Genomic DNA, 25,561 nt, shown 5'->3' with positions numbered 1-25,561 from the left:
ATTTGAAACTCGAAACCGGGACTAAATTGGCCACGAATCCGATACGACTACCGACTCACTTACGAAGGACTTCTGATAAAAATACGTTGTACTGATCTTTACATACTTGTCAATATAATTGTCAAGTCATTTCAGTAAGGACAAAAAGATAAGCAGTTACACAAGTAAAACCATTATACAGAATTAAATATGGACAATTTCGAAATACTGCAGACTACAGAATAACTAATTTAGTCCAAGTTAAGGAAGTATAACGACTTAATTTGCATATTAGTAAGAAAAATGAATAAATATACGAATTATTTGAGTCCACTTTGGCTCTGACCCATTTATATATAAATAGATACGAAAGATACTTCTGATTTCAATAAATGCCTCTCGTAGAATTTGTATGCCCCCCCCCCCCAAAAAAAAGCTCGGCATTTCGAAGTATTTTATTAATAGCAAACATTATTAAAACAAAATAATATTTAGAATTATTCATTGATTGCAATTGCATAACAATAATAACAAACTATAAAAAAATCACAAAAGAAACAGTTATAAACTTATTTAAAAAATGTTGCTTTTGTAGTATAATCTCTTTGAGTACTGAATGGGGAATTTAGGTCTAAATATTGGTCTGAATACGAATAATATACGGGAGTGAAACGTGATAACCAACAAATGTGTGTTCATAAAGAGTTTACGAACACTTACACTTTTACGAACATTTTTCGTTTTCTGGTTTAACCCTTTGGAGATCTTGGCTTTTTGGGCTATTTTTGAGACTTTCAGTCAAGCAGCTATTGCATCGTCACTATTTATCCTAGGATCATGGTTCATACCTCACTCTCTTCAGAATAGAGCTGGCTTTCAAATGGTACCACTTGCATGCTCATACCATATACCAGAAGCGGGAAAAAAATGTCAAAGTGAAAATTTCGGAGGGAAAATTTTTTTCTCGAACTTTGGCCCCCCCTGGACCCCCCCCCTGTGTGATCGTAGCCATCTAAAAAAATCTGATAAATAGTACTTGGTATACTGAATGTGTGTTCCAAATTTCAAGTTTCTATCTTGAATAGTAAGGGAGGGAGAATTTTTATCAAAAATTCCCACAATGCCCCAAATCACCATAAAACACTATGATCTCAGGGAAAAAAATTCCTGAGACATCCCTAATTACCCTAGGACTATAATCCACCAATCATTCTCTTCAGAACAGGCGGTACCTATCACATGTCTCCATCATGTATCTAAGGCGGGAAATTCCTGGAAAAAGGGATTTTTTGCTGCAAAATTTCCATTTTCTCAACTTTTGCCCCTCTGGACCCCCCTGTTTTTACGCAGAAATCGGAAAAAAACTTCGGGTAAATACTACTCGGTGGACTGAATGTTTGTGCAAAATTTCAATCTTCTACGTGAAAAAATAGGCCCGCCAGAAAAATTTCCCTACCATGCCCCACTTTTACCCTATACAGAAGTATATTTGGATAAAAATTCACTGAGACGGCCCTAATTACCCTAGAATAATAATTCGACCATCGTTCTCTTCAGAATGGAACGGCTTTCAGACAGTATGACTCACGTGGTCCTATCGTGTATGTAAGGCGGGAAAATGACGACAAACGGGATTTTTGGGGTAAAAATATTCCTTTTTTTAACCCTTTGCCCCTCTGGTTCCCCCCTGTTTTAACACTGACATCGGAACAAAAAATCTGGTAAATACTACTCGGTGTACTGAATGTTTGTGCAAAATTTCAATCTTCTACGTTCAAAAATAAGCCCGCCAAAAAATATATATATACCGACAATTTTTATTATACCCCATTTTTCCCTATATAGAAGTATATTTTTCAAAAAATCCCTGAGACATCCCTAATTACCCTAGAATAATAATTCGACCGTCATTCTCTTAAGAAAGGAACGGCCTTTCCGACGGTATGACTCACGTGGTCCTATCGGGTATGTAAGGCGGGAAAATGACGACAAACGGGATTTTTGGGGTAAAAATATCCCTTTTATTACCCCTTTGCCCCTCTGGTTCCCCCCCTGTTTTAGCACTGACATCAAAACAAAAAATCTGGTAAATACCACTCGGTGGACTGAATGTTTGTGCAAAATTTCAATCTTATACGTGAAAAAATAGGCCCGACAAAAAATAATGAACATAGGCTTAAAAAGGGAAAAAAATACATTTTCAGATTATGACGTCATCACCTCCCATGTCTGGACGCAGGACGGTCTGAAACCATACGTAATGCCTTCTACAATGTCTCTGGACTTGAAAAACAAAAAAAAAAAAAAAAAAACGGACGAAAAAGCTCAAATAGAAGAGAAATAACGCAATGTACCATGAAAAACGCATATGGTACAAAATGTACCATATGATCCCGAAAGGGTTAAATCAGTTTAAAAAAATAACAGCTGGTTTAAACCATGGTTCAAACCACCTTGGTTCAAACCAGTCAACCCTGTCGCTGATATCAGTAGTTTTCACTGACATCATCATTTTTGTTGTCGCAATTGCACTAAATAACTGGAGTTAGTATTTATCGTTACTGCAAGTTCATAACTACACATTCGAACATTTTCTTGATTTTCATTAAGAAAACATAATCCAAAATACCGCCAACAAATTAAAAAATCAGGTAAATAATTAACGAATTACGAATCTTAGGTATTTAAATAATTTAAAAACGACAGTTGACTGACTCTCTTCTTAGGTGAAAGACGCTTTATGTAAATGTGTTATGTATTGTGAATGTATGTTTCTTGATTCGTGAAATGAAATCTTTTAGTTTTACTTCCCACGGATATGACGGGTAGACTAAAGGAAACGATGATAAGAAATGAATGAAAATGGTGGAATGAAGAAAATGGGAGGAAACGGGAGAACCCCGAGGAAACCGACGCACATGGTGTTTGTCCACCACAAAGTTAACTTTGCATGTGCGGGGATTGAACCAGGGACCTCACGCATCAAAGGTGAACGCTCTGCCACTGAGCCACAGCAGCCCTGTTTTTTGATTCGTCTAGTTACTAGCTCTTTTTTATTTGACTCTCATCTGAACGTACAAAGCATGTACAAAGGATTTTACTTCTTACTCACTAGTTCCAGACTTTCTAAAGCTCAAAAAATGTTTATCACTATATCTTTCTTTTAAAGTCAGTACGTAAGGGTTACGATGGCCCAGTGAGAAAATGCTCACGTCTTCCGAGAGGTCCTTGGTTCGGTTCGAGGAGGTCCTTGGCAACGATGGTTCGGTTTTGAATACTCCTGTTTCTGACTTTTCTTGTTGTTTTCAATTTCTTCCCGCATTCTCATTCCACATTTTTAAAAAAGAAAAACTCACAAACCATTTTTTCCTTTAGCCTAAAGGGTATGAACATGGGACATTTAACTATAAATTTCGTGTATAAATAAATTAATAGATAAATAACTTACTATTAATAGATAAATAAGTATGCTGTAAGTAAAATAATCAGGAAATGAAGTGAGAAGGTAACAAGGGGAAAGTGAAAAATTGGGTATACTTAGTCTTATTCTAATAGCTTTCTCGAAACTAACAGCTTACGATCTCTCCTGTAACAAAGACATTAATACTTATAGAAATGGAGTATATTTGGATTTTCCAAGTTCCTTTGTTTTCTCCGGCGTTATTGCTGTCAATACAACTTAAAAAAGAGGCTGTCCAAAAAACATTTACAAGCAGTGCTTATTTCTTCTAAGCACATAGCATTTCTTCTTGAAAAGAAAACATGCGTCCGTGCGAAAACACCCAATCGGTAGGACGTGGGAAGTATCGATTGACCTCTGTGCTCTGAACAACTTGAAGACCCTACGACTGACAAACTGAAGATATAACTTATTTTGAACATAAAAAAAAAACCTTGAATGTGACTAGAAATTCAATCAAGAAAATATATAACTTAAAGTTGTTTAGAACATGGAGCTCTAGAGTAGATAAAAATTAAGAATGAGGCCCTCGATGAACTACGTATGACTGTTTATTTACGTACTGGTGTATTTAGGCTGACGTAACTCATTATAAGTAACACATTTTTACAAGCAAATCTCATGCCTTCCTTGCACTAAGACTAAAATCAAGATTTGTTTAACTATTGAAAATATTTTCTATGTACTTTATTAGGATCACGATAGTGATTCTCAACATAAATCCTATAACGATCCCCATTTTATCACATCCTCTTGACAGCGACCCCCTTACAATTTCTGGTTTGTAATAAGTTTGTGTAGAATTTTTAGTATACCTATTGCGAAGATCTCACGATATCCATCTATTTCTATAATAGTAGAATCCGTTTCTTGTCTTTATAGTGGATACAGTAACTTCCCTAAAAGCGAATGGATTAAAACCAAATTTGATCAGTTCATTCATATTACAAATATCGAATCCGATCTGTCATACTGTTTCAAAATGGAGGCCGTTTGAAAATTTTAAAGCCTCGTAATTGCATTAATTTTGGGTCATGTGATAACAATAAATAAAGTGATTTCTAATTTTTGTTTTTAAAAAAATTAGAGTTGTTAAAAAGTTATTGAGTATTTGAAGTTTCGAGAGGCCACCACTCTGAGTTACCTCATATTATAGTGAATTTAGTACGTTGTTGTGTATGTATTCAGTGTCACCAAAACTGTTAAAAGCAACTAGTTTCAATTTTAAATTTAGGCCAAGGTGACCAGATCTTTTACTTTTAAAAATGGGACGCATACGAATCGGCGACGGGAGGGGGGGTGACTTCCACATTGCATTTTGGGACTCAGCAGTCTTTTCAATTTACAAAATACACAAGTAAGAATTATAACACAGCGTTTGTAACTTAAGTACTACCCAAAAATGCTTTTAACTACTTCAACACTCAGAATTCGCACTTAAACCACAGAACACTCAATTCTCATTTGAATATTCAGAAGTTCTGGGCATGGCTGAATCTTCCCAATGCGTGTTGGTACGGAAGAGTGTAGAATTAGCATTGACCATTTATATTTTGAATAATAATTACGGGACACCTGGGTCATGTTTGCTTAAAAACGGGACATTTAGGCGTCCCGTTTGAGAATCAGAAAAAAACGGGACAACGGTTGAAAATAAGGGACTGTCCCGGCTAAAACGGGACGTCTGGTCACCTTGATTTAGACACTAAAAATATACTTTCGTTATGGTCAGCTTGCTGGAAAAAAGACTATTTGCTCACACACATACGTGTACAATTCTGCAAAGAATAACAAAGGATCCTGAACAAGTGAGTCCCTTTAATTGCCGACATAATAATTTGTCCATTGTTGATTTGTCAACAAACACAACACAGCTTTTGTGGATTAGTGCTTCCAATCTTAATTGTATTTCAATACGCAGGTTTTGTTGCATTTGTATTTTTCTGGTATTTCAATATGCAGTTCTCTTTAGTTTCATAGCCTACGTCTTTCATTTAAATTGATTTTTAAACAACTCTACACCTGTTGAAAATGATTAGTAGATTTATTTTTTGTTATTCTTAACAGTATATATAAAAATAAAAATATGCCTATCAGAATCAAAGTCAAAATAATATTTAAAAATACTTTCCTAAATAAGATTCTAATTATATTTATCTCCTCCGCTTATCTTCGCGACCCTCATGAAAGTCTCTCGCGAACCCCTTTGGGGTTGCTACCCCCAGGTTGAGAAACCTGCGCTAGTGGGATTAATAAGAGAGTAATGTTCGTACGTAGTTACTGCACGTGATATTTCTTGAACAATTAGTGCAAGAAATTTAGGCCTAAAAAGTCGAATCGACCTAACAAATTAGAAGGAAATAGAGACTTTGTATATTTGTTTACTAGCTCACACTAATGAAAATACTAAAAGTTCCTAGAATCCAACTTGTGCTGCGGCCACCATCTTAGAAAATGGCAGCCCAATTTATGTTTTTTGAGAATTACTTGAAAATAGGGTTGCCAGATTTGTAACGTCAGAAAGGAGGATACTTTGACGTAAAAAAAAAAAAAATCACTAAAAGGATTGCTTTTACCGAAACTTAAGTTTGCTTCCAGGTTATATCAAACAGCACATTTTAAAGAAAAAGAAAAACATAATATAGAAGTTAATACATTATTAAAATAAACTGATACAAAAAGTACAACTACAAAAGGATGACTCACTAGCAGGCAGCAATACTAATGATATTTTTTGTCGGTTTGAGCTGCTTCTATCAATGATTTGTCACTTATACATTGTGGCACACAAACATGTTTCAGAATCACTATCACTGCTATAATTCAAACAGATTTGAAGTTTAGCTTTCATTATCAACATTAAATCTATTTCTAACATCCGTTCAACGTAATTTCATTCTTGAGAATATTCTTTCACATCCTGCATTACAATTCGATATGAAGAAAATGTAAGATAAGACGAACACTCCTTAAAATTCGTGCATACTTTTCTTCATCAGATACAAGTTCCTGAAGATTTACAGACGAAATTATTTCCTTCAGCAACAATATTCATCATAGAATTCATCCATGTTAAGATCATCAATTTTTAACTTTCTAACAGCGGACAACAAAGAGTCAAATGAAGGAATTTCGTTCATTAAGTCATAGTACCAATAACATTTATTCTACCTCCATTCTCGTAACTTTGAAACTTTGTTGATTTGTTTTAATAATTAATTTACAAACTCGAAAAGGAGGACAAAAGCGCGACCAGCTAAAAGCTGGACGCCTCGCTACCCTAGTTGAAAACAGTAGATATCAAAAAATTCCAAGAGACAAAAAATATTCTTCATAAAAAACAAACATCTTTTATACATAACATTTTTCTGTGGGATGAAAAATAAAAAAGGTTACATAAGATTGAAGATCACAAATTTTGAATGTTATTGAGGATAAGCAAAATTTAAATAGATGTTTCTAGTAGAATTGTTATTATTATAAAATATTTTTTCTTACCAGGATAATTTAGTCCTCAGAGGTATCAAATACTATTTCCAGTGATGAATTCTCGCAATTTGTTCCCTGACGCTGTCCACGCATCGCTGGGCAGAACAATCCTTAGTGTACACTTGTAACTAACTTAATATCATTTCAGAATTTCGAGAGATTACAACACAAGGTTACTTTTCCATAAGGCAAACTGGAATTTTGGTCTGGAATTTTAACGGAGATGTGTATTGAACAGATTTTAATGCGTATCTTTAAGGCTTAGTGGACTTAGACCTATACATGGCCGAGGAATCACAGGTTCTACTCTTCAGAGATGGGTTTCATCAACTCCAGCCTGTACTGAAATAGCTGAAGCGTGAACGGATTTCACTGGAATAAATGTAACAAATATACATCATAACACAGAATTGGGAAAGTCTCGTCAGTTAAGAGATTCCAAAGACTTTCTGCCATTTGTAAGCTGGTTACGAGAGCATAACCCATTTAGTCAATCCACAGGACACTTGCTGAATCTTTCAAATGGGCTGGTAGCAGACTCATCAATTACATGCGATAGAACACTGGAGATTGGGACAAACACAATGAAATCACTTGCACGGAGTAACTTTTGCGATGGAAATATGCAACAGAATAAGAAAATAGTTCCTTTATTGAAACTGATATCAGGTACAATAAAAATAAGCCATAAGACTGTTATATTGAAATTCCCACAAAAACTCCTCTACACAATGGTATGACTGGACATAAGCAAAACAGCATGGAAAGCATACTTTGACAAAGCTTGGGATCCCACCTTGACAAGCATGCCTCCATCATTATTTGATTTATCACTGTTACGAAAAGGCAACAACTCTTCCATACTAAATGCTTTTCATGCCAAAGTGAGATCCCAACCTTATCATGCAATTCCTTCTATATTTTGATGGAGGAAATCTTCTACATTGTGTGGTTTGGCCAAAACCAACTACGTTTGGTGAAATATTCTACGTGTATGTAACATACATTGAGCGCCATTATGGTAAAAATTGTGCAGTGGTATTTGATGGCTATCCAGATAAAGAAACTAGAAGAAGATGAGAGCAAGGATGACGAGCAGCTAAATGATCTTCTCGAAACATCATTTTTCATGAACATACACCAACCACTGGATCACAGACAGATTTTCTTGCGAACAGAAACAACAAACGAGCTCTCATTCAATTTTTGATGCATGCCTTGAAAGCCAAAGGCTAAACTGTTCTACAGGCAGAGAGTGATAAAGATACTCTTATTGTTAGGACTGCCCTGAATCAAGTCCATAGTAAAAAAGACAGCAGTTGTTTTTGGACAGAATACATACACTATGTGATCAAAAGTATCCGGACACCCCCCAAAAATACGTTTTTCATATTAGGTGCATTGTGCTGCCACCTACTGCCAGGCACTCATTATCAGCGACCTCAGTAGTCATTAGACAGCGTGAGAAAGCAGAATAGGGCGCTCCGCGGAACTCACGGACTTCGAACGTGGTCAGGTGATTGGGTGTCACTTGTGTGAGAAGTCTGTACGCAAGACTTCCACACTCCTAAACATCCCTACGTCCACTATGTCTGATGTGATAGTGAAGTGGAAATGTGAAGGGACACGTACAGCACAAAAGCGTACAGGTCGACTTTGTCTGTTGACTGACGAGACCGCTGACAGTTGAAGATGGTCGTAAAGTGTAATAGTCAGACATCTATCCAGACTATCACACAGGAATTCCAAACTGCATTAGGATCCACTCCAAGTACTATGGCAGTTAGGCGTGAGGTGAGAAAACTTGGATTTCATGGTCGAGCGGCTGCTCATAAGCCACATATCACGCAGGTAAATGCCAAACGACGCCTCGCTTGGTATAAGGAGCGTAAACATTGGACGATTGAACAGTGGAAAAATGTTGTGCGGAGTGACAAATCACGGTACACAATGTGGCGATCCGATGGCAGGTTGTGGGTATGGCGAATGCCCGGTGAACGTCATCTGTCAGCGTGGTAGTGCCAACAGTAAAATTCGGAGGTGATGGTGTTATGGTGTGGTCGTGTTTATCTTGGAGGGGGCTTGCACCCTTTGTTGTTTTGCGTGGCACTCTCACAGCGCATACCTACATTAATGTTTTGAGCACCTTCTTGCTTCTCACTGTTAAAGAGCAATTCGTGGATGGCGATTGCATCTTTCTACACGATCGAGCACATGTTCATACTGCACGACCTGTGGAGGACTGGTTACACGACCATAACATCTTTGTAATGGACTGGCCTGCACAGAGTCCTGACTTGAATCCTATAGAACACCTTTGGGATGTTTTGGAACGCCGACTTCGTGCCAGGCCTGGCCGACCTACATTGATACCTCTCCTCAGTTCAGCACTTCGTGAAGAATGGGCTGCCATTCTCCAAGAAACCTTCCAGCACCTGATTGAGAGTATGCCTGCGAGAGTAGAAGCTATCATCAAGGCTAAGGATGGGCCAACACCATATTGAATTCCAGCAGTACCGATGGAGGGCGCCGCGAACTTTAAGTCATTTTCAGCCAGATGTCCGGATACTTTTGATAACATAGTGTATCTACTTATCCTTTTAACTGCTTTAGCGCCTGAAGATTTTAAAGAGGTATGGTTTCTCAGGCCAGGAAAATCCAACAGCTTACCAAATATCTTTAGCGTCTCAATACAGAAGAAAAAAATGAAATGAAATCTTTAAGTTTTACGTCCCACGGTTATGCCGGTTAGACTAAAGGAGACGGTGATTATGAGAAATGAATGAAATGGTGGGATGAAGAAAGTGGGAGGAAACGGGAGAACCCCAAGAAAACCCACGAGCACGGTGTTTGTCCACCTCAATACAGAAGAGGAAAATTAAAGAGGCTTGTGAAGTTTCACTGCCACATGCCATGATTGGATGCAACACATCAGCAATATATAATAAAGGTAAAATTAGAGGACTCAGACTTCTTCAGAAGCATGGAGAATTAAGATAAGCGATGAAAATATTCAACAAAGGGAATGCCAAAACAGAAGCTATCAAATCTGCTGGAGAAAGGTTTTATTAAAATTTTATGGATCGAAATTCAAATGCCCTAGACGAGTTGCGATACTTCAGGTACAATCGTACATTAGCAAAAAAATAAGCTAGATGCATATTTTCAACTGGCATGGCTTCCTCCAACCAGCGCAGCTGCAGAGCAACATTCCTATAGAATATACTTACAGGTTCAGGAATGGTTGGGAACTGTTTGAAACCGATCGGTTGGGGTTGGAAAATGATAAGATGATCACTCAGACCTATCCCTAATACAAAGGAAGCAGCTCCATTAGAATTGCTCAACTTCATTACCTCGTGCAACTGCAAAGTAAAATGTGTAAAAAGATGCAAGTGTGTACACTGAGGATTGTTGTAGTCAGCGATGTGTGACATAACTAAGGGGGAAAACGGGGTTTATGGCCCGGGCGCTGGATTGGGAGGGCGCAGAACTGGGCAAATATTTATTTTCACTAAAAAGCAAGGAAAGGAGTTTTAGCAAACTGAAGATTATAAAAAAAAATACCTCGGAAACTTAAGAAAACCACAACGACTGACAAACCTTAGGATCATATCCATAGAACATAAGTTAGCTTCAAAGTTATCTTTTGAGGACAGAGTCTGCAAAGGTTAATTTTAGTTCCAGCTTTTTGTGTTTTCATTTACGTTATATCGATTTAAGATATTTGCAGAATGCCGAATAAAATATTCGAGACAATAGCTTGACTATTTGTCATAATTAAATATTATATTCTAAAGCAACAGATTGTTGATTCATTCTGCACATATACACATCCCGATATCATTCCAAAAACATTGTGATTTTTAGTTATTATGATAAGACTATAAGCATATGTCAAGCATACTAATCTCAGATTATGTCACTCAAATACTAATTAGTTTGGTATTTTATCTTGTACTGACAATTATATAATGTACTGCAATTTTAAAATCAAGCTTTACCACTTGAAGAAAATTGGAATAAGAAAGTTACTGTGTGACACCAATATTAGGTGTACCCTAGGAGCGTTTTGGTTTGGTTGGTCGGGGAAGGAGGCGCTAAGGTGAGTGAGTTTCTGCCCCGGGCGACAACTAGCTTAGTTGCATCGCTAATATGTAGACAGTGCTAGAGAACAAATTGTGAGAATTAATCACTGAATATAGTATTTGATACCTGTGAGGACTAAAAGAATATTTCATAATAACAATTCTGAAAAAAAAAATCTATTTGAATTTTGCATAATCCTCAATAACATTCAAAATTGGTAAGCTTCAATCTTATGTAACTTTTGTATTTTTCATCCCACAGAAAAATGGTATATACTAAAAATATTTGTTTTTTTATAAAGGATATTTTTTGTTCCATCATTCTTGGATTTTTTTGATATCTGTAACGGTTTTTAAGTAATTCCCAGAAAACATAAATTGGGCCGCCATTTTCCAAGATGGCGGCCGAAGTACAAGTTGAATTCTAGGGGACTTTTAGTATTTTCATTAGTATGAGCTAATAAAGAATTGTACCAAATCTCATCTTCCTTCTAATTTGTTAGGTCGATTTTCCTAAAATTCCTCGTCTAAATAGTGGCTCTTAATATTCCTTCTTTAGTAGATAACTTGAGCAATTATCTCGACCGAGTTCATTAACGGAATTAATCTGTTAACATCTTAACGGATAAGTGATTCTAACGGTAGTTACATATATATCCGATTTCCTACACATGGAAATATGTGCGTTTCTTAGATTCACGCTATAGTTGAATTCTGTTTTTGCAATAGATAGGTAGAACAATTGTTTTGGCCGAGCTCGTTAATGGAATAAATCCGTTAACATCTTTATGGATAATGGTGACTTGAACAGTAGCTGTGCGTGGGATCCTTGGTTCAATCCTCGGTCAAGTAAGTGTGTAGTGGACAACATTGTGCTCGTGAGTTTTCTCGGGGTACTCCCGTTTCCTCCCACTTTCTCATTCCACCAATTCTTTCATTGCCATTCACTGGCTTTAATCGCTGTCTTCCTTAGTCTAAGAGGTATAATTGTGGGACGTTAAAACTCAAAAATTTCACTTCACTTTCATTTTTGAATAGTGGCTATCCATATCTCACACATTGAAATATGTTCTTTCTTTACGCCTATCTTGTTAATGGAGCCGATCAAGAAACATTGAAGTAAGTTACTATCATAAATTCAGAAATATCATAATTTATACAAACTTGGAAACTTTAATCAAAAACTAGCCATTTTTCCTATACCGGACAAAATCATTCTTCATTATTGTTTTAAACAAACATTTTACCAGTAACTCGGAGAACCAAATACCTGCACAACATAACATTTTACATGTGCACAAATATGAGGCTTCCGCCATGCAATTATAGTCAAAACAGTAACTTTAATGGTTGTATTCGATCATTGTTATTGGTGTTTTTAAGAAGAAAATTCAAATGAAGGGCAAAAAGAGGAAAATTTTGTGTTGTTGATAAAATAAATTTATAAGCACCGTTTCATGGTCGCCTAACTTTGGGTTCTCTCCCTCATGACTCTTCCACCGAGGAAACGATCCGCTTACAGTGCAATTGCGCCTCGGTCAATAGTTTCTGCAGAACAAACTTCCATCGTCTGTCTATATGTATGTTTTATTGAAGTTCGTCCTTTTTCAGAACTGAGGCAACATGAGGCCAACAGTTTCATGTGAATCCGAACGAACATAGTGCATTGCAATTTCAACATACTCCTACCGGAAATCGAAACTGGGACTACATGCCTCGGTAGTGCGCTCGCTAGCTTCCATCGTCAAACAATTAACACATACAAAACACCTTGTGCTCACAATCTTAATTTTAATGTACACCCTTCGATAGTAAATTAGGACCAAAGAGAAGCATCGGCAGCGCAAATGTCCAGGTACTGTCGCTTGCGCGTCAACTAGTAAAGTACGGAGACAAAATTTCAGTTGTTTCTGTGAGTCCTATACATGGAACTCAGAAATCCGAGATTTACTCATTATACGATGGTACCAGTTTGTGCATTTCTTTTGTTATTATGTTCTAACAATTAATATACAGATGGTAATCAGAAAAATGGAAACACTTGTAGTTGGCGACACGTCAGATGTATGGGTTGGCAGTGGTGTCGTGGCGCCTGCAGCGCCGGACCGCTGGTGGTGGTGTGTTAGGTCGGTCTCCATACTACGTCAAGCGAAGTGGAATAGCAGTGTCCAGTGGCTGCAGTAGACGGGGCTAGTGTAAAATGGGAGACCTCTCAGATTTTCAAAGAGGGCAAATTGTTGGTGCGCGGTTATGTGGAGTGAGTGTGACGGCAGTGGCTACTGTGTTAGGTGTGTCGCGTGGGACAGTGTCGAAGGTGACGACGGCCTACACAACACACGGGAAATCACATCGGGGAAGCGGAACAGTGGGCGGAAGAAAATCATGAGTGACAGGTCACGCCGCGTATGAAAACGCATTGTCACGCAGAACCGTCGTGCCAGTGCGGAGCAAGTAACTGAGGAACTCAATCAGCACCTCCCCACCCTGTTTCGACAATCTCAGTCCGCCGTGAATTACATGACATGAACTTACGGGGTCGTGTTGCACGGGCCAAACCGCTTATCAGGGACAATAACGCTTTCGCACGCCGCAAATGGTGCCGCGACCATTCAACTTGGACCGTTGAGGACTGGAAATGTGTGATATCGACGGATGAGTCATCCTTCACCCTATTCCCAACCACGGGCTGTGTTTATGTGTGGAGAACGCCCAAAGAAGCTTATGATCTGCAGTGTCTCCGCCCAACTGTGAAACATGGCGGCAGCTCGGTGATGCTGTGGGCCGCCATATCATGGTTTTCATTGGGTCCTGTGGTCACACTTAGCGGACGAATCACTGCCAACGATTATGTCGCAATTTTAGGAGACCACTTGCATCCTATGGTCCGGATGTTCCTGGACAATGACGCCATCTTCCAGGATGATAATGCACCCATTCACACAGCTAGCGTTGTTGCAGCGTGGTTTGAGGAACATCGGGATTAAGTTCAACACCTCCCATGGCCCGCCCAATCCCCAGATCTCAACATAATTGAACATCTGTGGTCCGTCTTGGAAACACGACTCCGGCGACGACTTCCAACTCCATCCTCCCTCACGGAACTGGCCGATGCCCTGCACGAGGAATGATGTAAAATTCCAGTTTCTACCATTCACGACCTCTATGTCTCCATCCCACGTCGCATCAAGGCTGATCTGAAGGCGAAAGGTGGCCCGACACCATCTTAATCTAGTAATTTGCAATTTCGTTCAGGTGTTTCCATTTTTCTGATCACCATCTGTACGTGTTTAATTTTCTGTAAAATATAGGTATGTATTCCGTGCAACATTTCAAAATTATTGAAAATGTGACGGAATAATTTATTTCTTAGTAGCTTTAAGTACCCGTCGTTGTCAGGTCTTAATTCAGAACTTAGATAAAAATCGAGAAAAGAAAAATAGTCTATCCTTTGTGTGAACAAAATTCATTTGTGTATACTACAAAGATGATTTGCAGTATAATACATATTAAGATGAATCTTAGAGTAGTAGGCAATAATGTAGGTCGATCAAACTGACATAGAGTAGGTTCTAATAATAAGCTCTTATTTCTTCTGTGACGTAATTTTGAGTTTCAGAGATCATACAATTACTAGTTCTTTACTAAAATAATATTGTGATACAATTGTTTAACATAAGATCATAAAGGAAATCATTTCGCGATTCGAGAGCAAACTAATCATACCCAATCCTCCAATATTTAAACTTCAATTCTAAACTAAACTAAACATGTGGTGCGAATATAAAATAAAAGTAAGGATAGGAATGGTGAAAGAAGCATTTAGGATTATAGAAAGTCTTTTCGGTACGTTCTTGCATAAACAATTAAGATAAGAACTAATAAAAGTATTCGTGTAGAGTGTGGAGAACAATCATGGATAATGGGGAAAAGCAATGAAAGAAGACCTGAGGCTGCAGAAAAATGCGCGTGTGAATAACAATGGAGAAAATAGACTGAGTCAAATAGAAAATGAACGAGGAAGTGTTAGAAATAGCAGGAGAGAAAACGAGATCTTAGATGTAATTAGAAAGATGAAGAAAAACTGGTTGCTACATTGGCTGACGTGAGAAGGAATTGCATCACGAGCAACGTGATAGAAGGTACAGGGGCAGGAAAAACAGGGAGGTAGCAAAAGACGCTGTAGTTGATGGACGGAGAATATACAAAGAGATTAGCTGAGGACCGATGTTCAAGGAAGTTTGAGTTTTCGGCAAGTGATCTGTCAAGAATGGCAGAATAGCTATGATTATGATGGTGATCTAAATTGAACTATTTCCTGTGGTCTTAAAGGCTACTAAAACTTTGGACAATAAGAGATCTTTAAGTTCGTAATGTATTATCAGCACATTGGCACTTGTATTTAGGGTTATCGAGATCGAATTAAATTGTTAGTTCAATAGCAGAGAAAATTCGGTGCCACACACCGGGAATGAAACCCACCCAGAGCCACAAGCAAATTCTATCTTTTAAAGGTTGTACTTTGGCTATTGATAGAGTTCAGTAAATGGCATTTCTTGTATAATAAAGTGAAATAACAAGTGTTTCTTTCCTCTCTTCGACCTTGTATTCAAATGATTTATTTCCTTGTCATAAGTTTCAAAGTGAATTAAGTTATAATTCAGTACTACCATAAAACATGTCTGCATGTTATTTTAATGAATAAGAAATGAAGCTCAAATTTAAATGTAGCATTAAATGTGTGAGAAGACTATAAAAAGGTTCCGCATTCTTGTCCGTGTATGTTATATATGATGCGCCCACCTTAATCCGTAGAAATGCATGCATAAAGGGGGAAATGCCTCCACAGCAATAAAAGGTCTGATGAAGAAGAAAACGCGTGAGAAAGTATGATTGATGTGGTTTATAATGCCACCCGATAGCGTCTGTGAGGAGCCGCGACTCTCCAAATAGTGTCATAGCACCCTACTCAGGATCTGTTATCTCCTTAAAGTGGCTGCCAAGATCGATGAACCAAGATAATCTTGTCTCTAGCTATTTTCATCCTACGGATAAAAGCCACTGAGCGAATTCCGCTGCTTCTCACTTCCTCCCAACACTTGTAACCGAGCACAGCAATGAATTTTTTACACGCGAGCGTTCCATAAACATATTGGCATTTAGTAATAGTATAATCTCTTCTCTAACAATGTTGAGTACCGGTACCTATGAATTTTATTATTATTAGCCTACTGATTTATATGGAAAATTATTTTTTCTGTTTGTTTTCTTTGGAACGAATTGACGTGATCTTATTGACATTTTTCTATAAGTCAAGCTAAATGTCCCTTGATTTCTCAGAATGAATTTACCTCTAAGAACTATATATATAAGGTGTTCTAAAAATGGCGTCCATGAATAATAGAACATTATCTAATTACAAGCCAAAGCAAAAATATGCATAATATTACAGAGATAAAAGTGGATTTGGAAAGGTAGTGGGACGCATGACGTCACGCCGTCCCCCGTGCCTATCTTTGCCCTTTGTATTTTTTAGAAAATGGGGGACGCCATAGATATTTTCTGGACGTAGGGGACGGCGTCCCCCGCGTTTTCCCTCATTTTTACCCCTGACAATATGCATTTCGGGTTCTTGTCTGGAAACGCTAATTCCACTACGTGGCAACGTTGCAGATAAAGAACCTCAGAGAAGATCTACCAATACATCAAATTGTTATATCAATTCTTTCCAGATAACAGTTAAAGCCGATAGACGTCGAAGATAGCACCACTTTTTAGTGTAACAATTGGTATAAATGCTTGAAGGATTGGAGCACGAATGCTAACGGTTCCAAGTTAATGTGCAACGTTGCCATATAGTGAAATTTTGATTCCGCATAGCGACTGAAGGAGGCCCCGAAGGGTAGCATTTCCGCTATCGCTTCCTGCGAGATCAGTGAAATCAGGCAGTGCCAGGTCTGGTCAGAGGAAACATGAGTGATCGTTCGTACTCACCCGATAGTAATGGATAGTAATGGCGTTGCAGTATTCACCCTCCGTCGTAAGGACAGTTGGAGAAATACATGAAAGAAAGAAGTAAATAGCTCCCGATTTAGAAAGCCAGTATGAACTGCAGGGGGAAGCTGATGTATTGGCTACACATCACCAAAAAACATGAGTGCCACAATCCAGCTCGTAAAATCAGACTGCTAAGGACTATTCGGTCAAGAGTTTACCTGTACTTAAAATTAAATTTCATTATTAAATATTGAAATTAACATAATTTAATTTTCATGAAGTGAGGAAATATATTTGAAGGTAGGAATATTTAAATAGATTTGAAGTTAAAACCTGTAAAATCAAGCTGTTAAGCTCTGTTTCACAGAAAACAGTAAAATAATTTTCTATATTAGTCAATAGGCTTTAATACAAAGATTGTTCAGCAATTGAACACATTGGAGTGATTTTGTAATGCAGTATATTTTTGTTATACTTTTCCAACACTAAATATGAATATGATTAAATATTACTACATATTTTTTAAAATACTATTAACTACTATGATTATTCTTCCTATCCATGTATCTTACCAAACTGTTTGTGTTATCGTATTTATGACCATCGTAAGGAATCGAGGAGTTAAAACCAACTCCTTGTAAATACAGGATGTTTCAAAATAAATATCGGGGTTTTAAGGCTTTGTAGTATTTATCACAATTATAAATAATACACAATGGTGTATTTAGGGGAGGGCTTCCGGACTTAAGCCCTCCCGAAATCTTACTTAAAAAGTATATTAAATATCCTGCAGAATTTTCACATTTTCAGGCAAAGCCCCCCACCCCGAAAGTTAGCAAAGCCCCCCCGAAACAAAATCGTAAATACGACACTGATGATACATCAAATGAAAGAGCAACTCAAACGGTTTTGCATGCACCCATGTGCATGCACTATTTCCTCTGTCTGCTGTTACAAAGCGCAAGTAGCAAAGATGGCAACTAGTGGGCAGAAAGATTTTGTACTTTACATTTTGCAAAGACTGAATCTGTAGTTACAGTGCAACGTGCTTTCAGTATTAAATTCAATTTCAATCCATCAAGTAATAATAACATTTGTAGATGATATCGTTAGTTTGAAAACAACGGCTGTCTGTGCAAAGGGAAGAGTAAAAGACGACCAAGGGTAACCGAAGAACGTGTTGAATGAGTGAAATAGCCTTTGACGCATAGCTCCAAGAAGTCAATTCGGAAGGCTAGTTGTGAATTAGCAATTTCAGTGACGTCTGTGCAGAGAATTTTAAGGGAATTGAGGAGTTTAAAAGAAAGGATTGAAGCAGTTGTTGAAACAATTACTCCAAACATACTAATCAAGTTTTGGAAAGAACTCGCCTATCGACTCGATGTCTGTCGTGTGAAGAATGGTGCTCTGTACCATTGAACACTCATAGCAAAACCTATTTGAATTGCTTCTTCATTTTATGTATTATTTATAATTCTACATTAAATGTAATAAATATCACAAAACCTCAAAACCCCGATATTCATTTTGAAACACTCGATAGCAACAGTCCAATATGAACTTCTAAACTGTCTTATTTACAATCATTTTTCCTAGAACTAAAGACTGTTACATACTTAATAGGAATTTTGAAGGTATAATCCTTTATCAAATAGATTAGATGACATTATATTCGTATTGAAAACTCCTAACAATAACCTAGAAACGCTTTCGAGTTTCCATTCTGTATATGTATCGAATAGAAAATATATATCAAGAAAATTGTACAACACTAGCATGGACATATATGCTAAGCAAGCCACAAACGTGGATGGCAAGTGTAACATACTTTAGCCTTATAAAAATAAGACTCATACACTAACTATCTTACAAGGTTTAATATTGAAATTGTAAATATAGTGCAAAATCATTGTAATTAGATACAACAGATGTATTTTATTTTAATAAATAAATAATAGACATAACGTCTGATTTACAGTCAGCTGTCAGAATTTAATACCATTATTCAAATTTTATTATTTTTTTTCTCTCTTAGCTGTTAATTGGTTGGAGTTCGCGTTTCTTTTCATTAGGCTTATACCACATGAGACGTGAACCTAAAGGTTAAGGTGGAATTTGAACCACCATAACGAGTTTGAATTTCAAAACTTTCCCACCGAGGATCGAATCCAGTATTTCGTGCACGACAAGCGCGCGCGCTTAAGAAATCGCCATGACAATCACCAGTGGCGTATTTAGGGGGGTGGCTTCCGGGCTTAAGCCCCCCCCGAAATCTTACTTAGTATAGTAAAGTAAATGAAATATCTTGCAGAATTTTCACATTTCCAGGCAAAGCCCCCCCCGAAAGTTAGCAAAGCCCCTCCCGAAACAAAATCGTAAATACGCCACTGACAATCACACTTGGACCGATGATCACATTAATCTTATTAAATACTTTATTTAAACCAATATACGACAAGGTCACAAATACAGTAACTTAAAGGGCAGTTAGAAGTGGCTAAAATTCACCGGGAGCTGGTAGAGGCTTACAGAGAGACTGCACTGTTTCGTCAGCATGTCGCGGAATGGTGTCAAAAGTTTGCGGTGTGTAGAGAAATTGTCACCGACAAAAAGCGCAGTAGCCGACCAAGCATGGCATCAATAGATTTGAACACAACTCGCGTGAAGGAGTTGAATCAAGCCAACAGACGGATCACGTTACAGTATCTGATGACAGAATGGACAATGTCATTTGGAAGAGTTTGTCACTTTGTGCACGATGTTCTGCAGTACCGGAAAGTTTCTTCCCGATGGGTTCCATACAAGGACAGGATTTTTTATCAGGAAGGAATCTTCCAACTCAAGCTACGATAAATACCTCAACCGATATGGAGACTATGTCTTAAAATAACCTAATGTATGTACTTATCTGTTGGCTGTATTGGTTGTATGAAATAATATAAACACGTTTCACTGCAAGCTTTGTAACCTTACTTTCTGATAACTCCTTGTGCTACATTTAAAATTAGAATAATATATTTGAAGTTAATATTTATTAATTTTTAAATTAAATTAAATATGTCTTTAAAATAGATTTATAATATAGAATTTTACAAACAATAGTGAAAAAATGAAATGAAATCTTTAGTTTTACGTCCCACGGTTATGCCGGTTAGGCTAAAGGAGACGGTGATGATGAATAATGAATAAAATGGTGGAATGAAGAAAGTGGGAGGAAACGGGAGAACCCCGAGAAAACCCACGCACACGGTGTTTGTCCACCACAAAGCTCACTTGGCGGGGGCTGGGATCGAACCCGGGACTCCAAGCACCAGAGGTGAACGCTCTACCACTCAGCCACCGCGGCCCCCCTTACAAACAATAGTGTTTTAGCCACAATGTCAATAAGTGTTAAAATGAATTACGTCAAAATATAGCTTAGACCTTTAAAGAAAGTATTAGAGAAGAAGTACTTTCCGTAGCTTACGGCACTCTTTTTTAAAATAGTTGTTTACTTTGAACATGATATTATTAGGTAAATATAGAAATAGTAATGGAAATACCTGTTCTTCGCACGGAAGGAATAGAGTATAATAAGTATAAAACTGACAATGTGAATACTGTATAAGTTGCTTAAGAATTATAGAACTCATTCTCTTTTCCGCCTTTAAGAAGGAATTTTAAAATTAAATTCCGGAGAAGAAAAAAGGGGTCCGAAAAATAATAATAATTGAAAAGTGGTATCGTCTATTGCTGATTGTCACGCATTTATTCCAATTTAAATCGTAGTTTAACAAGGACCTAAGGAAAGATAGTATGCAGGGAAGAACATAATTTATGTTTATACTACAGTAGTGATTTTGTAAGATCAAAGAGGTTCAATTCGATGCTAACAAACTCATAAATATGTTCCTATCTCTGCACGAATGAATAGGTGTTATTAAAAAAAAATAAAATGGAATTAAGAGTCGCAAATTCTATCAGTAAGTTACAATTTACACGACAATGAATCATTCCACGCAATGATAGCAAAGCATGCTTTTCGAAATTATCTACTACCTCGGAGTAGGTTCAAAGTGATTTATTTCTATCTTCCTATTCTTGTACTCACTTCAAGAAAATTAATTTCCTACTATTTCTGATGTTATCATACTTTCATTTCTTACCGCTTTCGCAGGGTTACCAATTGAGGAAAATTTCATTGTAAAATGTGTACTAAAGGGAAGGAAAGATACTTGTTTATATCACCTACCGACGGAGAATTGAAATATTTCTAATTAAACTAAAGGAAGGTGAAGTTTATAGGAAAATATGTATTAGGAGGTATATGGATAAGCTAATAATCTATAGAAGAGTTGATATACGGAAGTATTGAAGTTCGTTCAACCCCCGAGTTGATTGGCATTTGTTTTCATTAATACGTATTATAAAAGCTTGTTGTGTACTGACTGGTATTATAATTCAATATTATGATAAGCGGAAACAATTATGCTATATGGTACATACGATTCAATGTTCTGATTAGCTGCTCCGATTACAAGTAATTTGAGCACATGAAGGACTATGTAAACATAGCAACCAGAGAATTTTATGGGAACATTATGTAATAGACAACTAGTTACTATTCAACTGATTTACAAAATATACATATCCTCTAAAATATGTTTTTTTTTTTTTTTTTTTTTACAATAGTTTATAAGGCAAAAGTAAGCCAAACTAAACCTAACCATAACTTCAGTATTGTATTCTAAAAAAAATTCTGAAGTCAGAATTACTCAGACATGTCTTTTTTCAAGACATTTTTGAAGGCAAAATTTTGGGGAAAAGATGAGAGAAGGACCGAGAAAATTCTATTTAAAAAATATAATCAGTGAGATGAGGTATCTTTCCAACACGAAGATTAGAAGAGCTGCTGAAGATAAGATGATGTGGGTGTCCATAGAATAAACATATTTAGAAAACAACCTAATTAACCATACGATAAAAATAAGCAAACTTATTCCAACGAGAAAAGAGAACAACAATCATTCTTGTTAATTAAAAATACGAATTAAGAAATATGTATCTCAACTAAAAATCCGAATTAAACATTCGTTTATCAAATTTAGCTTTTCAAACTACCAATATGGAAAACAGAAATCCTACCGGAAGTCTATCCGTTTGCAACACTACAAAAGTTAGTAATTTGATTATTCTACTTCACGAATAAATCTCCTTTTACCTCTGTGGTAGGTATTTCATCACATAAGAAAAGGTTCGGCACATCAATGTAATATACTTACGGAATACATTACACAAAGGTAATCAAGAGACAACTTTAAATAGCACAACAATACCAAAAAAGAAATAAATTTACTTTCCCTACAGTCCAGGGAAGAAGGGAGGTTTAACCGAAGAAATTTCGTTTTCACCGCTTCCAAAATCAAGAAAATCGAAAAAAAAATGTCTCTCACGTGAACATAGCAGGACTATTGACTAATTTCTTTAAATTGGAAGAATATGTGTATTCCAATAATAATTACACAAAAATTCAAGTGACACGGAACACAAACCAAACTTTATTTACTTTTTAAAAATACAACCTATTTTTACGACTATTTACACTATTTAAATAGGAGTCTTGCTTAAAGTACAAGTAATATCCGTAAAATAAAGTTAAAGACTTATATACAACAAATGAGGGAAATAAACTCACATCTAAAAGTTTTCAGTTACGTCAACAGTTTGGTTGACTATTTACTATTTAGCAAAATTTAAAACGGAGTTTAGCAAAGTTTAAAAAATCATACCTTCAGAAAGTAGTTTAAAACCCAAATTCACACGAAATGTAATAGGAATGTACATAAAACATAATTCAAACAAACATACTGTATAATCTATTTTACAATAGAAACATTAGTTACTCGTTACACACGGATTTTAATGTAAGCATTTATATCATGCTCGTCGTTTATAACAGATCTAATCATCTCTAAAATAAAAATCCTACCCTTCATCCTTATCTCTCCTACTTTTAAATAAAAAGAAAAAATATTTAGTTTGGGATTCAAAATGGTTTTCAATTCCGACCATTACATTAAACTCAAATGTTAGTTTCAATTTAAATGAAAGAAATTAAGAAAAAGGAGTAAAATATGTTCTACCTCTATTTCAGAACAACTTGTATACAATTTATTAACTGATAATTGTTAACAGATTGTGTGTATAGTGTAATATTAATTCAGTGTTTCAACATTATTAATAGTCTCTATTTGCAGAGTTCAGTTGGAAGTTTTAATTGCATGATATTCACATTTAAACTAAAATACCCCAAGGAATTTTCTTCCATTTAATGTTTAATTTTCATAAACTTTTAACTCTCACAAAACAATTTAGTGTGATGAAAATTATTGTAATTCTCCACGTTCCTTATTTAAGTTGACAACTAACATTTGAGTTTAATGTAATGATTGGAATTCAAAAAGCATTTTGAACCCCAAATTAAATAGTTTTTCTTTTCATTTAGAAGTAGGAGAGGTAAGGATGAAGGGTAGGATTTTTATTTAGAGATTATAGGAGATTGGACCTTTTATAAACGACAAACATGACATAAATGCTTACATTAAAATCCGTGTGTAACGAGTAACTGATGTTTCTATTGTAAAAAAGATTATACAGTATGTTTGTATGAATTATGTTTTTTGTTATGCCTATTACATTTCGTGTGAATTTGGGTTTTAAACTACTTTTTGAAGATACGATTTTTTTAACTTTGCTAAACTCCGTTTCAAATTTTGCTAAATAGTAAATAGTCAACCAAACTGTTGACGTAACTGAAAACTTTTAGATGTGAGTTTATTTCCCTCATTTGTTGTGTATAAGTCTTTAACTGTATTTTACGGATATCGTTTGCACTTTAAGTAAGACTCCTATTTAAATATTTTAAATAGTCGATGTAGAAACAGGTCGTATTTTTAAAAAGTACATAAAGTTTGGTTTATGTGCCGTGTCACTCAAACTTTTGTGTAATTATTATTGGAATACGCATATTCTTCCAATTTAAAGAAATTAGTCAATAGTCTTGCTATGTTTACTTGAACTTAGCAGAGATATTACGTTTCGATTTTCTCGAATTTGGAAGCGGTAAAAACGATTTTTTTTTTGCGGTACAATCCGCCACAAATGCAGTATAAACTATTCTTACAGAAAAATCTTCACATTTGTACAAATTTATCTTCTGGTCTTGCTAGGTATACGTGAACTTAAGAAGATCACTTTATTTCTCGATTTTCTCGAATTTAAAGCCGGTACAAACGAAACTTTTTACGATAAAATCCGGTACAAACGCAGTATAAACGATTCGTACAGAAAGATCTTCAAATTTGTAGACATTTGTATTCTGGTCCTACCAGGTACAAGTGAACTTCGCAGGACCACATTATTTTCAGATTTTTTCCCACTTGAAGCAGGTACAAACGATAAGGTTTACAGTACAATCCGGTATAAACGCAGTATAAACGATTCGTGCAGAAAAATCTTCAAATTTCTAGAAATTTATCAGTGTTTCTGTTATGTTCACGTGAACTTAGCAAGAAAACTTTCGTTTTCGATTTTTTTGAATTTGAAGCCAGTACAAACGAAACGTTTTACGGTACAATCCGGTACAAACACAGTACAAACGATGCAGAAAAATCTTCAAATTTGTAGAACTTGGTCAGTGGTCCTGTTATGCTGTGTGAACTTAGTAGGATCATTTTATTTTTCGATATTTTGACACCCCCATCAGAAAATCTGGCGTCACTCGTACGAGAGAAAAACTTGAAATACAAAGAAATGTAATGAAAATGAATAACATATTTAACGAAATGAATTATCAAATGATTAAATATGAAACGTTTGAAAGAAAATCCCATAAAATACTGAAATAATTTCAAACATCATTTACAATGTTCGTTCATTAAAGCTGTTAATCGTTGAGATGAAAATATTTGGCAATGTTTTGTCGTAACAAAACAAAGTCTACAGAATGCAAGTTACCGAGTTTCGAAGCAGACAGTTGTTGAGTTCGCACTTGTCTGGAAGATAGGTTCACACAACTTCCATCCTGTATCACAACATCTGTCATTCTGAAGATAGTTAAAATGAAAATATTGTCCGCCACACAATAACACACAAAATAAAGCACAAAATCCACAATTCATCACCACATGTAGAAACAAAATGAAATATTGCACTAAAACACTGAAATAAAATAAACACATTACCAAAATAAAATCACTGACGCCACTTGTAAATTTAGAAAAAAAAATAGTTGAAACACTGAAAAGAAGATATCGTCTGTAGCAAGATAACTCGGCTACGCAAACAAAATTTCTACGTTGCTCTGCACTTCTCAGATCGGAAGACGAACATTCCAATGGTTGATGTTCTGAAGCATTCTCTGGCTGAGAGCTAAGTTGTTTATTGTTCTTGTAACTTAGTTTTTGCTTTGATAAATTCTCAAAAGAATTACACTAAACAGCATAACATGGTTGTGTTGTGAAAGCATCGTCTAATGGAAAATACCCGTTACCATTTGAACAATGACCAATAG

The sequence above is a fragment of the Thermobia domestica genome, chromosome 4 (assembly GCF_964235325.1).
Source record: "Thermobia domestica chromosome 4, izTheDome1.hap1.1, whole genome shotgun sequence".
NCBI lineage: Eukaryota > Metazoa > Arthropoda > Insecta > Zygentoma > Lepismatidae > Thermobia > Thermobia domestica.
Note: the sequence above shows the minus strand (reverse complement) of the source record.